At 37.3% G+C, this 18172-nt stretch overlaps 1 long non-coding RNA gene across 1 annotated transcript; it reads right to left on the bottom strand.

Moving 5' to 3' along the window:
• Positions 1 to 258: 258 nt before the first annotated feature.
• On the bottom strand, positions 259 to 16276 carry LOC133273466 (uncharacterized). Its single transcript, XR_009744823.1, has 3 exons — positions 16204 to 16276; positions 11953 to 12029; positions 259 to 418 (listed from the first exon to the last, which is right to left on the bottom strand). It is a non-coding gene; the product is annotated as an uncharacterized LOC133273466 (long non-coding RNA).
• Between the last annotated feature and the right edge of the window lie 1896 nt (positions 16277 to 18172).

The following is an 18172-nucleotide window of genomic DNA, read 5'->3' as shown; positions in this document are numbered from 1 at the left end:
TGTCAGATGGAGAAAGCATTCAATATGTGAGACAAATGGGGGATTTGGTTTGGAGCCCAGGGGTGGGAGGCAGTTGCCTGAGACAACTTGAGATGATAACTGCATAAATAATGCAAGCTTTTTTTCCCTAGCATATTTCTAAGTTTCCAAAGGAAGTCATCAAGGCGAGTTTGACAGCAATCACAAGGCTGTGCCTACATGCAGTATGCCAGGGTGTGAAAAACTGAGAGACATAACACTTGAGAATACCTGAAGAGGACAATCCTGATGTGGGTAGGAGGTCTTGATGATCTTTCCCACAGCCGATTCATGCCAAGGGAAAATCCTACCCTGCTCTTTAGCAACCTGGGCTCCAGGAACCAACTCTAGCAGCTGTAAATCTATTCAGCTCCAGAAAGACCTTTGCAACAGCCGAGCCCTGGCAGTAAAGCAGGGATAAAGAAACTGTCAGAAAGCCATTTTGATGGCCAACACTTCATCCTCTCTCACAATACACTTGTAAGTTACACAGGAATTTCACAGTGTGTAATAGTAATATGCACATGGTAAAAACCTTAAGTCATTAGCAGTATAATTTATTAGCTAAGTTATACCAATGCCTATCAATCAGACTTTAAGGTTGATTCCAAAGACGTTTTTGATCTTCCTCATATTGCTTTGCTTCTCTTCTTCCATGGCAGCATTAGCAGGCGACAGTTACATTATATATCTACTCAGTGCTCTGGTGAGAGACCATTATGTTCACAGATCATTACTGACATCCTGACATTTGTCATCTCCTTTCATAGCAGTTAAATCTTGCTTTATCTGTAAATGTCATCACGTCATTTATTCATGAAAAGGGGTCACATTCCCAAAATAGTACACTCAGCTTTTAAAAGGGAAGTTGGTTTTATTCACTGTGGTAATCCTTGGACAAACTTCACTGCTGGTAAGTACTGGATTCTTTTTTCCCCATGCAGTTGTTTATATCGCTGTGTACAGATTTCAGGGTTGGATTCTTCTAAAATAAAATACTAACAGGAAGGCAAATTATATGAATAAGAAAAATAGGTGTTTATTTTTTCAGCTTCCTACATTTAAGCCACATGGATTTTTCAGCACAGAGTTTACTGTTGCAAAGTCTAATTTTAATTTGACATAGTACTGGCTCAAAACTCACTAGTTGACTATTCTCACTAAGGCAGTGACATGTAGTTCTCAGCTGGACTGTATTTCAACCTCACAAAAATGTAGTTTAAATAATCCTTGATAATAATATTCCTTTTTTTCATCTTCAAAGGTCTCTAAAGTTTAATTAATAAAAGTTTAGACACACCCTGTGAGATATATGGACATTCTTGTCTAAAAAGTAGAGAGAAGAAATAGAAGCTGAGGCAAGGAGGACACATAAAAGACAGTTGAGATCCATATGTATATTTATATATGGATGTACATATAGCTGATCTAGTGATCTGCCATCTTGAGGTTTTCTGTAGTGATAAAAAATAGCAGCTCACTTCTTTATAGTAATTTCCAAATCATTTTACAAGCTCTATGAAGTATATGCATCAATTACTTTTCACACCACTCACAGCAGCTGTTTTATGAGCTCAGCAATGCTACACAATAGCTGAAGGTAGAAAACAATAAAAACTGAGGCCTGAATTTACCAGGGGGCTAAAAGAGCTGCAGCTCCTCCATTAACACTGCCCCCTGAAGTATATAATCAACAGCTGTATCGTTTCTGAAACTGTCACTTCTCTTTGAAAACAAAGAAAATCAATTTAAGTAAACTGAACGGTATCATAAAAACACAGAATAATTCAGGTTGTGAGGGACCTCTGGAGGTCATTTTGCTCAAGGCAATGCCACATTTAGATGAGGGCTTTGTCCAGTTGAGTTGTGAATATCTTTAGAGAGCATCAACAACCTCTCTTCCAGCCTTTGACAACCCCCATGATGAAAAAAAATCATTCCTCCTATCTAATCTTAATGCCCTGTGTTCTAGCTACTCACCTGTCCTTCCCATCCTATAGCATACACCCAAGAGGATACCCCAGAGCCTCCTACACTGTCAGCTGAACACACCTCATACCCTTTAGACACCCCTCATACACGTTGTGCTCCAGCCTCTTGACTCACGGTATCCTCTGCTGGACTCACTTCAGTTTGTCCACGTGCTTCTTTTATTGGAGTGTTCCCAAGAGCACATGTGTGGATGCTCTCTGGGTTGCCATCTCACACATGCCAAATCAAAGGGGAGAATTGTTTCTCTCACTGCAAGACAGCACTGCTGAGGTGAAACCCTCGTCCTCCAGGTGTCACTGACAGAAAATGCTGCACATTTCATACAAGGAGTGATTCAGGTTGCCATAGTTTCTGCTTCAAGTTTTCAGTGTCTCTTCTCCTGCCAAGTTTCCTGCCACTTTTTTCTTTTTCCTCAGCATGTCTTTACAACTTCCAGTGTGTGATTTTTGAGACCAGCTGGAACATAAATCCTCAGAGCTGAAGAATAAATAAAATGGTTGCTTTCAAAAAGTTAACAGAGTAAATTCTCCTCTGTGCCAGCTATCAGTTGAAGTCAGGGTCATTACATCTATTTAAACCAGCTGAGAATTTCGTCAAGTATTTGACCATAGCTTCCAATCGCACCAGGTGCAGACCAGCTTTCCTGGGGAAATTGTAGTATTCCAATTACACTGAGTACTTAGTTTAGACACATGCTTACTTTTTAACAGTACTGAAAACACTGCATTTTCAAAACAGTAACAAACTGTCTTCCCTACTGAAGATTGGCTCCTGAAATTTGTCTCTATAGTACTTTTTGTGAAACCAACAAAGGAAGTCACAGAACAAGCCTTTATTTCTAACTATTATATTTTAAAGTCTTCAGTATGAGAAAATTGTAAAAGAAGAAAAAAAAAAGAAACACTGTCATTGCACAGATTTATATAGGATTTATTAAAAATAGAATCTGTCCATAGAAGTTCCTGAAAGTAGCTTTACTGAATGGTCTAAACCAACCTCTACTTAATGCTGGGCTAGGCTTCAGGGAAATCTTCTCCTTCAGGACCTCTACTGATCATATGGTGCAAGACAACACATTTATTCTAAAGAAACATACAAGTTTTCCCTCTTGAGATGAAGGATAACAGATTTTTTAAGGATTTCACTACAGTAAGGCAGAGTAAGTAATGATAATAAAAAGGAGAGGGACTAGGGCTCTGAAAGCTTATTTTGCTGTAGGTATGCTTTGCCATGTGAAAAAACATAATCAATGTAATTCCATTTTCAGGCAAGCCAATGGGAGGTTTGTCACAGGCTTGAGTGATGTCAGGAACTGACACCATTTCTCAGTCTGACAGTAATTTTTCCATATACCATGGAGTTTTCTTGTGGTGGATGGAAACATATGACAATTGACTTAATTTACTCTGGAGAAAGCAATTTTTTCTCTCTCTCTTTACTTTCTTCAGCTGAATTCTTTGTACCTTTCCTAAATATACTGGAAGGTCATACATACAGGAAATGTTTTTGTCTGAAACATATTATTAATATCTTTGTATGTGTGTGTGAATCATAGAATCATAGAATAGTTAGGGTTGGAAAGGACCTTAAGATCATCTAGTTCCAACCCCCCTGCCATGGGCAGGGACACTTCACACTAAACCATGTCACCCAAGGCTCTGTCCAACCTGGCCTTGAACACTGCCAGGGATGGAGTATTCACAGCTTCCCTGGGCAACCCATTCCAGTGCCTCACCACCCTTACAGTAAAGAACTTCCTCCTTATATCCAATCTAAAATATTCAATGTGATTTTTTTTCATGTGTATGAACATATATATATATGTCTGCATATAAAATCTCTTATGAAACCATAAAATGATATAGTGGATTCTGTTTTCTCTACTCACCGTAAATCCTTTTTTCTCATGATAACTACAGCAAACCCTATTGACATCTGGAGACTTTCACTTATACTGCATATTTATTACCTTTTAAAATAATTGGAAAAATAACTCCCCACTAAAGCAGAAGCTGCAATAGTTAATGTTAGATTTTATTCCTTAATCCATAAAATTAATTTTGAGATCAAATGCTGACAAGCCAAGATTAAGCTAATCAAAATGATCACACACATTCCCAAACTGTCCCTTTTGTTTAAAAAATGATTTTATTTTCTCTCAGCACCTTTAATCTTTATTGCTTTCAGAAATGTTCTTCTTTACATATGCAAATCAAAATTGCTGGCTTCAAACATACATCTGCTTTCCCAGTGCTACTCCTCGTAACATGTTTATATCACATTTTTATGTTACTTATAGCATGTTTATATTACTACCTTCATCTACCCACTGATCAATTGTTTGACCAAGCACCTCTCTAGTTTAAGGTCTCAAAATGTTTGTTTAAATGAAATGCTGACCACTGACAAGGCCACTTGTTGAACAGTAGTGCCTATCATGTATGAAAATTGAATCACAATAAGGAATGCTAAATCAGGGATAATCTACTTTTTCACTAATACCAGACTTATAGCTATGCTCACATTTCATGCAGAGACATTGCTCACAGTGAAACTGAGTGATGACAAATGGTGCAAAGACTACTTTCTAAATTCACGGACTGTTAGACGTTTTTATGTCCTGGTTCACGAAGATGCCTACATAGGCCACTGGTATTCTGGACAACACTGATTACAGACTGGAGCACTAGAAGTGACTGCATAGAAAATGAGGGTAATACATCATAAGACTAATGATGGATGGCCTCCCTCCACATGCCGGCTTCTAACAGAAGGTCTACATAGTGAGGATTATCAAAGTCCCACCTTAAATTCAGGTGCCCAGAGATAGGTAAGGAAGTCCTGGTGTTAGCTGAAGCCTCCAGGTATCTCTATGGACACTAAGGAGGTGAGTTAGTCCCCCCAGATGTGGCTCACGACTGGGAGAATTATCAAGCACAGGGATGTCAGAGCCAGCCCACAGGGTCTGCCAGAAAGGAAAGTAGCTCAGGGCAGCCACTTGGCATTTCTATGAGTCTCGGATGCAGAACCTGAACACAATTCTGAGCACAGACCTGTAGCTCTACCTCTGCCTAGTCAGTCATTAAGGGATTTGGCCTTCAATTACAAAAGCTAGGGATTAGGCTATCTCCAGCCTGTGGGAAAACAAGCAGATAACTCCTGTCTTCCAAGAATATCCAGATACTTGACAAGGAGACTACCTGTAAGAGCTAAGTTGTGTAGAAGAAAACAAAAGAAAAGCCAAGACTTACATCACACTGTCTAGGATTTAAAAGTCAGTAGGAGAAAAACCCTATCATCTGTCTTCTCCTTAGACTATCCAGTTGTCTGTTATTGTGAAAAACAAATTAAATTAGTGTACTTTTACTGTCAAGCCCTTACATCATTACACAAGTTTTAATAAAACTCAATACAATCAGGTAACAAACTGGGCTCTAGAGATACCCTAGGTGTATGAATAGTTGTTTTCTGAATTACTCAGGAGAGAGATTTCCTAAGCATCGAGCACAGCAAATAGGTGATCCTGCTGTAAATTCCCAGTAGCAGAACTTTGTGCGTTTGTGGCAAGGTTTTCCCAAAAAGCTTGTAATAGCTGAGACAAATACAATGACCATCAACCTTGGAGAGGTTTTTCCTGAATTCTACAGAGTTTATACTTCATCGTTTTTCTCAAGTGACACATTTGGTTTGTGTTTTGCTGGTTTCCTAACTGTACCATAGACAGGAATCATTCTGGTCCAATATTGCTGCCAGTGGAAAACAGTGGCAGCACCTACTGGTTTACAAGAGACATGAATTTCTGAAATGCTACAAACCAGTTCAATTTTCCCCAGCAGAAATGTGTTCCAGACAAAACCCAACATTCATTGAAACTCAGTTTCCTTTTCCCCTCCATGCAGAATAGACAGTAGCATCAAACGGACCCATTCGTGCTCATGGAGGGAAAAAAAAGTATCTGTGTACTAGAGAACCAGGTGGAGAAAAGCCAGCCTTTATATGAATGTAACATCTGTGGCTCACTCTCCCAGCTGCTGAAGGTGTGCATATGCTAAGGACATTTGACCAGACATGTACAGAGCTAAAAGCATGAACAGCACGCCTGTATAGTATTGTATTGAACGTTTCTGTCTCAGCCCAGTATGTTCAAGTTAAGAGGAGACATTTCAAAATACATTTCAAGTATTAAAAAGAGTTATGTAGGTAGACTCAGGAGGTAGGCTTTATTCCACCTTCTGAGACATGTGCTATGGTCTTTATGCTAAATTTTGAATAGAAAGAATTTGATGTGGGATGAAAGATTTGAATAGTCCTAAGAACAGCAGAAGGGATTATTGGGTAATTTGCTTCACCATCTCTTTTACAACCCTGTTTCTTAAATGTCCCCCACCTGTGCTCCTACCACGCCATGAAAAGTTGGCTGACATTTTCCACAGTGCTTTACAAATGTGGCAGAATAAGAAAAGAACAGAAAGGATATGCAATTATAACCTAGTCTATTTCAAGACATTTTAACACAGGTAACTGCATGCCATAACTTACTGAATCCTAAATAAATCCCTTTTCTGATCCTCTGAGTATTACTGAAAATCCAAATAAACCATCTGGCTATTACACATTCGTTTGCCTAGCAAGTATTTTGGATGCCCTCCCATTAATATGTCATTTGAAAGAATATTTAGTTCAGTGGGAGATGAAGCGTCACCACACAGGTCATGCCTAAATCAACAGAACAGCTTGTCTCTCTCATAGCCAATCTACATATAATTGATTTTCAGCATCCATATTCAGTGACGAAAACTGTTTCTTTGAGAGATTGAAGCGCCACATTTCACAGTTCTTTACGCACGACTTTGGGTAAGGTCCATCTTACACTGCTACGGCGTCAGTGAAAAATTATATATTGCAGCATTTACAGATTATGTTCTACCTATTGCAGCTGGGCAAAAAGTCATAAAACAAGTTAGAAACATGATAACTGAATTTATTAAAACCTACCTTAAAGCTCCTCTTTTCAAATGACTTACGCAGACTGTCACCCACACAGCACCATGTTCACTGTTAGTGAGAGGTGTTAAGCAGACTCAGTTTGCTCTTTGCACGTTCTTGGTTTTGGGAACAAAGAAATTCCCACATAAGCTGAACATATGAGCAGACATTTAACATTATCACCAGTCTGAGATAATTTCCATAATAGCAAACTGCCATATGATACCAGCCTAGGCCACAGTATTAGATATGAATTACACAACATCGTGTGCAATTTGGATTCCAGACTGATTATAATTCTTAGTACATAGCTACTTCATTGCTAACGAGGTGTCACACCACTTTGGTATAAACACCCACAAAACTGTAAAGTATCTGAAATAGACTGGGAAGAGATTTGTAGGTTTGGGATTTTCCAAGTTCACCCAGTGATAATGATGCAGGTACATATACAGATCCTTGGAATCAGCCCTGTTGAGGTTGCATAGCCATTATACTGCAACACACTTTGGAAGAGTGGATACTGTGAACTATGGGGAAGAATCACCAGAGCACTTTTCCCTCACCATTCCACTAAAACCACATTTGAATCTGCTCCAACTGCTATTGATGCCAGTGGAAAGCCTTCCTGCTCATTCAGCCCCAATAGGATTATGTGAAAAGTGCTTTTCCTCCAAAGACCAAATGTTCTTGAGCAGTTTTGTTGTTGTTCAATTTGTATTCTTATTGTATTCACTTCAGCATAAGAAGTGCACAGATGAGTGTAGGGGGTAACATAGGAGGCAGTTACAAATGTCAGAATTCTTGAACCATAAGAGATGAAAAATCACAGAGATGCAATACTAGCTGCAAATTACCAAGACAGCAACAAACTAAAAATGCTCATTTGACCTTATCCTGTTAGCCAACAGTTAGCAGTGACACATAGTACAGATTATTTTAATTGTTGGAAGATAATTATTATTTTACCTGAATAATCCAAGTCATTTGAAAGGAGAACTGGCAGAGGGAATCAAGATTTACATTGTAAAACGCACTACTATCAATGAATATATTATTTGTGCTTCAAGCCCACAGACAGTAAACATACAAATAAAACTCCAGAAACACCCCCCAGAAAAAAATAGTTTGTGGCAAATAATAAAAAAATAATAAAAATAATAAAAAATAATAAAAAAATAGTTTGTGCCAAGTCAAAGACTATAGAAAATATTAGGAATATACTTTTTCTGTAAATGATGCTCAAGAGGGAAGAGGAAATGGGAGAAAAGAACTGCTATGAAATGTAAGATGGGTCTTCTCATGGGTGTCATTAATGGAACAGCAAGACAAACACTGAAATATATTGCTGACTTTAATATCCATCCCTCTTGCTCTCTCTTCTTCCTTTATTCTTCTAGACACATTCATCAATGAGAAACAGGTTCAGGTTACAACCATTTACCTATCTACCAAACTAAATACTTTAAATAAAAATAAAATAAAATTATATTCTGGAACTACACTCAAGCTATAATTTATCTTTTGAATAGCATTTGAGTTGAAAAGAAATGTAAACAAATCTATTTTAAAAGTCTTCTTTCTCTCAAAAAAATCCATGCAGCTGTGAAGCACTGCCTAAGACATATATCTTGAGGAAACAGTTCTCTAGGAACCATTTCTAAACACATTTAATCTTGGAGACTAAAGCTACCATCTCACTATTTCCTGGTAATAAGCACTTAAGAACCTAGTAGATCCCAGGTTCACAGCCATTCTCTTGTAGAATGATCACCAGATGGACCAGGTGGATCATCAGTGGGGGACGGAGTAGTGGAGTTCACAATGGGGCTTTATAGCAGGCTGATTCACATCAAGTGGGGCATGTACACAACTGTATTGTAATATCTGGGTCAGTACATCCAGACCTGAGTCCCATGTTATGTGCCCTGGACAGGAAGTGAGTATCTGAAAAACCTGGGGATTTGCCACCCTGCTCAGTTCTCTAATACAATTTTTAATGTAATTTAAAAATACTAAAAGAAAACCAAATCAAAACAAAAGATTGAACATAAGACTCTGTAACCAAAATACAGCCCTGACATTGAAAAAGTCAGGTTATAAAAATCATAGGATTGAATTAATAATTATTTAAAGGTAGATTAAAATGTATTTGTGTCTCTTCCTTGCCCCCTGTGTCTCTCTTCCTCTCTTTCCCTATACACCACCCTCCCACATATATAGAAACACTCTAGTTGTTTAGGCTGAAGGTTCATTTTTCTCAAAATTTTGTTCACTAGATTTGTTTGGGGTTTTTTCCTTTAGAAAATAATCATCACCACATACACTGGTACAAGCACCTTAATACTAAAATAATTTAATATATTTCTTAATAGTAAAGAAAGACTAAGGGTTGGCAACTTTACAGGGAGGGAACTTTAAAATGACATTTTTTCTATCTTGTCAAGATATGCATGCATTTCCCTCTTCCTGACTCTAGTCCCTTGTACCCTGCTCAGATGCTTCTCTAAGCTGCTGGCCGACCTGTCCATGTCAGGAGCACATGCTGTACTGCACGCTTTGTTGTTGCTTTCTCTTCCCTGCATCAAGGAAATAGCTGTTCTTCTTTGATCCTTCTCTCAGCTGCTTGACTTTTAGTTCCATCTGTCCTGTTTGCATTTATAAAATAACATTTTTGTCCCCAGTTCCTGCCAAATAACCTTATTTTGATATTTTCCTCTTTATGCTGAATGCCCAGGCATACTCATAACTGCAGGGTGTGTTTGGTTCTCTAGGTTGTAATTGAAGGCCTAGCTTGAAACCAAAGGGTGAAAACTTACATTGTCGAAGGCAATTTATCTCCTTGAGTCCCATTAATGTGAATGGAAGGTACGTGGCTAAATCCTAATACAGCTTACAAAACACATATAACTGACTCTCTGTTCCTCAAAAATAACACACTGTATGTATTATTAATTGTACAGTCCAATTTACAGGGACTAAAATACAGAGTTCTTCAATTTTTGAGGTTGCTTTGTGTGAGTTTAAAATTGAAAGGGCAATTTGCTAAAGATTAAATAAAAACACAGCATCAAATCAACAGCAGTACATCAAAAAATAAATGTACCTAGATAGCTTTAATATTCCTTTATGCTTAGAAGTAAGAACTTCAATATTTGCCGGAATATTGACAAATTCTTCTTGCTATGGTAGCAATTGGCATGTTGATGATTACCAAGGACAAAAACACCCAAGAACTTTTTTATTAATTTAGAATGTTCAGTATGAGGAACTTCAATGAAAAAAAAAATAGGCCTTGTGCTTCTGAGGTAGGTGGGTTTTATTATTCTTAATTATTGACTTGTCTATTGGCCATTTACGTACTACCCTACCTTTCACTTTTATTTGTATCTATTTTATGTCCTCAGTTTTTCATTAACTCATATTGAGTTTTTTCCCCTTTGTTTTGCATTCCAAGAATCACATCCCTATTCCAGATCATTAAGCTGTATGATCCTTTCTTAATCCAATTGCTACATGGAGACACAGTACCAGAAGGAGTCTAGTGACAACCAGAGGATGCACCAGGTTACAAAATGACCTTTCAGTCACACCGTGTAACACAATGAGGCCAAACTTAAATTGGAAAGAGGGAGCAACAGAGAAGAGCAGAACAAATAAGTAATTCACGAGTACCGATACATACAAGGTTTGCTTAAAAAGGCAAGCTTTCAAGTGCCATGACTAGCTACAGAATATATTTCTGTGTATCCAACTACTTAGTAATTACCTCCTATTAAGTAATGGTAAGGAGTATGCTACATAGTCTCTATATCTGTCTAAAACAAATAGCTTTTGCCAGTTCTTGGCATATGGCTTCTGAAGATTGTACTATCACCTGAACTCTTCACAGCATATTTTCTGTTTAATTTTTTTCTGATGCTAAGCAAAACCACTGAGTGATGACCGACACTCCATCTGCAATGCAAATACATGGGATATCTATGAAAAAGAGCTTTTTCACAGCTTCATGAGCAAGCTAAGAAGCAACTGAACAACTGGAGACATACATTAACAGAAGGCATGGGCAGCAGCCAGGACAAGCACTCCATATGTGGACTCTCTGTTGCCTACAGCAAATAAACTCTCTGTTGCCTACAGCAAATAAACTTTTGAAGCCAGCAGTGGTAGGAAAGCTGACAGAACAAATTAAAAAGTGGCAGCGGGGAGCCGAATACTGCTGTAACAGAAGTAACAGGGAACTCCCTGAACTCTGCATAGGACAGGCAGTGACAGAGAAAAGCAGCAGAGGACAGGGATGGGTAGAGGACAACTGTAATTACTGTAACTGCCATTTTCAGGAAGCCATGAAGGAACAGCTTCCCTTGAGGGATGATGGAAATATAAATTCCTGTATGAAAATAGGTCTGGAACAGAGGACAGCCATGAACGTATGGGTATGATTTACTGGAAACACTCGGGAGCTTTCAAAGAACTGCCAGGAAATACATCAGAAGAGAAATCTCCAGAGTGTGAATGACAAATGGAAATGATGCTCCAACTGGACAAAATGCAAGTGTGCTAAATATGCCTGGAATTCCTGAAACCTTACAGTTAGGTAACATTACTCATTTTCCAATAAAGGAATACAAATGCTCTGAGCATGCTGCAGATTTGTATTAAAAACTGATAGAAGAGATGCCAGCGTATGACAGTCATGAACCCTTATAAAAAATTCCAGCAGCATAGGACCAGCAAAACATCTTGTTCTGCACCAGAAATGGCTTCCTGTGTGTAGTTTTTCTATACGTCATTCTTAACACTACTGTCTACTTTCTCATGTTTTATTATTTACTCTGTGAAGTGCGAATTTCTTCTTTTCTGAAAGTCTTGTCACACATATACAGATACTGCAAGATAAAGTGATATCTTTCTACACTGTTCTATTATAAGAACTTGAACATCAGCCCAAATTACCTGTCATCAGCTCTTCCAGTCTTCTTTCCATTATTGACAAAACAAATGAACAGCTGCTTGCTCCACAAACCTGTGCCCTGAAAAAAAGAAAAAAAAAAAAAAGGCACATTATTAAAAAATGCTGCAAACAGCAAGCAAAATATATGTATAGAAGTGCAAGACATAATAGCAAGTGGGTTAAGGCCACCTGCACTCCCAGCTAGCTAAACAGAAGAGTCTCCTCTTAAGATGCTTTTATAAAGTGGTCTAATTTATTAAATCGTTTCAGCAGCCGCTGCTGTATAAAGATGTATAGAAACAGCTTGATTCTTTGTAGATACCTACGGTAAATATTTTTCTAAGCACTGAACCCAGGACAACTGGAAATAAGGTAAAAGCACACAGGTATCGTAAGAATCATTAAATCGTTAAATACTAGGACATCCGTTTCTATTTATTTAGGAGTGTTAAGTTTTTCAAAGTCCATTAAGTTTAGAAAAAAAGTCATTGTACCATGTAATTTCTTTTCTGTGTGAATGTCATGAAGGAAAAGGAAAATGTGGCTTTCAGTTAATTTCCAGAGAAATAATTTTTTTGGTTAATTTAAATTGCCCTCCCTTTTCATCAAAGAGAAAATATATATTTGATATATATCAAATTAAATATAAAATATATATCAAAGAGAAAATATAAAATGAAAATATATATTAATACAAATACATTCACAAAACTTTAAAAATTAAATTGGAAATAAAATATAAATTTCAGATCCAAAACCGAATTAAAATTATCTTAACTAAATAGATGGCAGTTGGAATGAAAATTCTATGTAATTATTTTTCATTTTCCCTCTTCATCATTTCCTCCACTTTTCAACTTCCTTTTTGCCTTCATTAGTCATTTCTCCCAGGCCTCTTTGGAACCTTGAAACAACACTGATAAATGTACAATGCTTCTTCTCTACCCTATGAAAACAGGTTTTGAAATTCATAGCTTTCAAAGACAAAATGAATAATCTTGAGTGTTCAGTCTGTTGTTTGGTGCATCCTGGGGCCAAAAAACCTCACCAGGAATTTAACCAAGCTCATCTCTTCACTTTGCATGGTAGCACATGCAATAAGCTTTTACAGTCACTAGCTGCAACGGTCACACAGCTTCTTCCATTGTGAATAATATGCACTTTAATTTCTGCACTTACTTCGTGCTAGCTTAAGCTTTTAGCTGTTGAATGTTATGGGGGGGGGGGGAGTTTTCTTGTTGGAGGGGGGTTGTTTTTTTTTTTTGAAGATTAAAAAGCCTCCTACTATCAAATACTTCTGCTTCACATGTAATCATAGGTTGCAAGCTCTTAACCTTTCTAGACAAACAAAACTGATTGTATTTATTTAGTTACACACCACAAAGCACCTTTTCCAAAAACTGAAATGCTTCAACAGATCTTTTCCAAACTCTTTCCAGATTGTCAATATTCTTTTTTGTACTGCATTGGGTTGATATAATCTAATTTCAGATTTACAACCTCCCCCCACAGTTGACAGATGGAAATTCAGCACCTTACAGTGATGTTTCACCTTATCCTGAGAAAGGCATTTCAGCTAGGTCAGCTGAAGCACATGGAAAGGTGCCTGTTTTCTCTGTTGACTTTAAAAGTTACAGAGTTCCAACTCAGGCATCTTAATTTTCGGATGCCTTTAGTGAGGCAGATGAATACCCACTCAATGTAGGCACCAGGGGACAATCCAGCTGTCTAGACATAGATGTTCTATGCAATTTCAGACACCTCAGGCATCACACTTGGCTGCTAGCTGACACTGTGACAGTGGATACCATATCACATCTGCCAGTTGCACGCAATGTCTCTGAAAACATGTAGGTATGTTCCATGAGGACAGTTACTTCATGAAAATATCATATGATCTCATCAAGACACAGGATCATTTATAAAAAAAACCCTCAACATCTTTTCCATAGTGCAGTATTAGTGGCATCAGTTACAATTATAGCTTCGTTAACTCATACAAGATTTTTTTCCTAAGTAAAGTTTGGGTTAACTAGAAAATTGTTCACAAGGCCCACGAATTTGCTGTTTGTTAATGTTGGGCCATGACTACTTTTCTTCAAGATTCTAGAAGTTCCTCAGAATATTTAGATTCATGACCAAAAAAACAAGTGTTTAATTCAGGCAAGTCATATGCTTGACAGTGAATTATCTAATTCTGTAGATTTAAAAATATTTAGTGTTGCTGTTTAGCACTCTTCCTCAGAAGCAAGAGAAAATAAAATGTTTCATTCTTCTTTTAGAAAACAGACATATTTACTTAATACTGCATTTTCTTTACCAGGATTAACAATTTTGCCATCAATAGTTCTAGAATACTCTAAGCATTTTTGTTCCTGCTTAAAGAACTTCTTGTTATCTTTGCCCTATTACCCATAGATTTTCAACTGATTCCTTTAGTTTTCTTTATCAGTTCTCTCCATTATCTAATACTGATTTTATTCATTGCTATCAGGCTCTATATTTTTTCCATTATTTTTTATCACAGACTTCACCTCCCTCTTAACCAGAATTGGTTTTTAGCTGAAGAAAATAACTTTTGTGCTTGCAAAAGGCAATTTCTTCAGGTATCCAACACAACTTTTTAAAGCTTCCCTCACCTATCAGCCATACTTTTGTCTGAAGTAATTTTCCACTCATTTTTGGTGTTAGTGGTTTTTCTTTGGGAGCATCCATTTTATAATTAAGGAATAGGACTCTGGAACTAAGGGGTGTGTGTATAAAGTCAATTACTTTGCTTTGTTCTAAACAGCCTCTGAATCCTGCAATAAACAACAAATCATCAACTTTCAGAGAATGAAAAACACCCCAATCTTTTTAATTCTAAATTTTCTAATTAGAATTTTATTTCTAAATTCACATGGAAACCTTTTAGCTCTTGAGGACTTTTTAGGGCTACAGTAACAGATAAGATAAAGTAAGAAAATTTTGCAATCACGCATGGGATCCATCTTACTTGTCCCAGCTTTCTTAGACACCTATGTTTGTCACACTGTAGAGCTATTTATTATCCCATTGATTCCAGGAGTCTAGCTAAATGACTTAAACGGGCGCCAAAATGCAGACAATTGAAGTTACATAAGAAGAATCCATCTTGCATTGAGATATCTCTAAATTACCTCTTTTGCAAAGGTTCCCAAATACTTCCTCATCCATTTCTTCACTAGACACGAGAACCCAGTCATTTGGAACGCACTCTTGATCAGCAGGTGCTTCAAAGACTGACACATTGAACTGATCAGTGAACTAAGCACTTATCACAGCATAGGTGGCCATGACCATCAACTTAGACATCTAGAACATTTTTAGAAATCTAGAATAAGGCATCTGAATTAGAAATGGAATCCCTCCAGATGCCAGGTGACACAAACTCTTATTAAATTAGGGACAGATTGAAAGCAGACCCATACAAGTGTCTGTTGTTCTTGTCTGAGCCACAGAAACTCAGGTAGAAATGAAGATTTTCATTCAGTAAAAACAGAAGCATGAGGCCAAATCCTTAAACCAAGATAAAATGAAGCAACAGAGAAGTGTGAAAGCATTCATATTGCGTCACACAGCTACTACTACGTCATCAAATTACTAACATAAAGGTATAAAATCACATTACTGTGCTTCAAACTATCTCAAATATTAACCCTTCTTCCTTGCCTAAAATTACTCTATCTCTGTCAATAATTGCTTAATTCTACAATACCCAGAAGTGCTCCAGGAGCCACCAAATATGGCAAAAGGAAAAGACTAAAATACAAATAATTGCTTCATATTCATATTTTGGAAATGCTTTTTTTTTTTTTTCTTTTTCCCTTAAGTTTGTTTCTCTAGTAAAGTATTTTGTCCAGGAGTAAAATTTGGGAAGTTTGGAAAAAGACAATCAGGTTCACGTCCTTGTTTTTTTTTTGTTTGTATTTTTTTTTTTTTTTCAAAATTGGAACAGGTCTCACTTTAGACTATAGCCTTACCCTTAAAGGGACTCAGTGCAATTTATGCTTGTTTTGTTAAATCAGTGATAGTGCTGATTAAGAAGATTTGTTAAGTGCAGCATGTAGAACAGTCTTTGAAACTAGATATCAGTTAAAGAACCCATGACAAAACAAATGACCATGTTTCTGAAGGTCACCAATAAAACATTCATGTCCTTGATTCTAATTTTCTATAAGGCACTTATGTAACTATGGGCAGACCATTAAGAAAATGCAGAGGAAATTACACACCTTGCAGAAAAGCAGTTGAAGCAATCATTGGTAGATTTTGGTTCTTTGGATCTTTCCACAATGACAAGACTTCCTCTTGGCTACAGGGAGGGAAAAGTCATTTTGAGTTAGAGAAATACGATTAAATGGCTCAATGAAGTAACTGCTATGGCAGGAATGCTGAACATACATAACAAATTTTGCAATCTAAACCTAAGAGCCTCCCAAATACCCTGGGTTTGACAGTTCAAGTTAGAAATGGATCTTCAGAATAGAATGTAAAAGTAATATGTATAAACATTTTTTGATTAATTAAGAATTAGCAATATTTTTTGTTTCCTTTGTCTGTTTATACATACTTCCGTTACCACAGTGTTATTAGCAGCTTTCTCATGGATTACAACCCCAGTATGCTAATGAAATGACAGAAGACAGTTCCTAGGTATTAAGAAAACCTCAGTCCCACCGCCCTTTGGGCTAGAAAAGTATAGGGGGTCCAGTAAAGGTAACAAAACTCTGGAAACAATAGCTATTGAGAGCCTGTCCATAAATGCCGCAAAGCAGGGATCTTTTCAAAACCATGTCACAATTGTACACAGTGAACCCTATAGCTGACTTGACTATGTGGTCCCTGTATTGATAATCAATATGTTCCATTGTGACAGAGCAGACATAAATGAATGCTTTCAGTTTAGACTGGATTAAAGGAGGCTGAGGTAGTCATTGGGCTGTGTAGCAAATGCTGCTTCTTTTCTAATTGAGCCACTTGCTTTTGAAAGAGTCAAAGATCTCGCTGGTGGACATAACATAGGGTTTACTAGAAGGATAAGGTTAAAAGAAAGGAGGCTAGAGGAGTTCAAGGCACTGTTTATTACTTCTGAACATTTCTAAATAAAGGGAGTTTTAGCTTTTCGGTGAGGAGAATGCAGTAGTCTCACTCCTGACTGTACTGATTTATAAGAGTGTCTCTCCCCTTAATCTTATTCTTTTCTTTTTAATCTGCATGTTTTATAAACCTTATCTTTTCTTTTCTCTGACCCTACCTTTTGAGTTAATCCCTGGTGTCCTACGCCTCTACACCCATCCAGGTCTATTCAATTTTAAAAAGACAGTTGTCATTTCCAGTGGCACCATGGGAATCAGGAATGTGCAGCCTCCATCCTAAGGTCTATCTGTTGCCTCTTCAAAAAACCTATGCTCTGTATTCACAATCAAAAGGGTTAGCACTAACATATGTAGAGTCTCCTATGTTTCCTAAAAATTGAGATGAGAGATAGAGATGGGAGGAGAGGGGAAAGGGAGGAGAAGGTGAAGGAGGGAGAGAGAGCGAGGGCGAAGGTCAGAGAAGAGAGAACAGGAAAGAGAAAAAAGGAGGGAGGGAGGAAATAAAAATTCTCACTAGTGAAATAAGAAATTCAATTCAAACTGAGTTTAATTTGTAAGAACATGCAATATTGGAAAAAATGGATGCAAATGCAATCAGACTGTGGAGGTTAAGGCTTCCTGGGCTCAGGGCATGAGAGGCACTGCTTACATTTTTAGGCATCTGTTAAATAACCGCGGCCTATAACTACATTCTCATTTTGAAAATAAATGTGGGAAGTAGGCAAAAGTTTCATGAAAGTCAGACAGCCTTATAGTTCAAGACAGAAACTGTGGTAGGATTTTGACTGGTAAATTAGAGAGTAGAATAGGCAAAACACGTTACTAAACTAGAGTTCTTCCATAAACAAATTAATGAGGGGATGGTTCTTCCCTCTTCATGTCTTCTTCTTAGTTTTAAAAAGACAGAATTTGCAGAACAAAATAGCAGAGTGACATTTCAGGGCGAGGATCTTCTTAAGATGTTCCTTAAAGCACTAAACAGGGTTCATTATTTCCCTAAAAAATACAACTATTGAAGGATAAGATGTTCCTAAACATAGACACTTTTTTCTATAGTAGAATCATATAGAAGTTAGGGGGGTTGAGTTCCAAGCATGTAATGGAC

Source organism: Pezoporus flaviventris, unplaced genomic scaffold (assembly GCF_033815535.1).
Source record: "Pezoporus flaviventris isolate CSIRO_AGI_PZ_B2104156 unplaced genomic scaffold, CSIRO_AGI_Pfla_v1 ptg000031l, whole genome shotgun sequence".
Taxonomy (NCBI): domain Eukaryota; kingdom Metazoa; phylum Chordata; class Aves; order Psittaciformes; family Psittacidae; genus Pezoporus; species Pezoporus flaviventris.
This window is presented reverse-complemented; position numbering and strand designations above follow the sequence as displayed.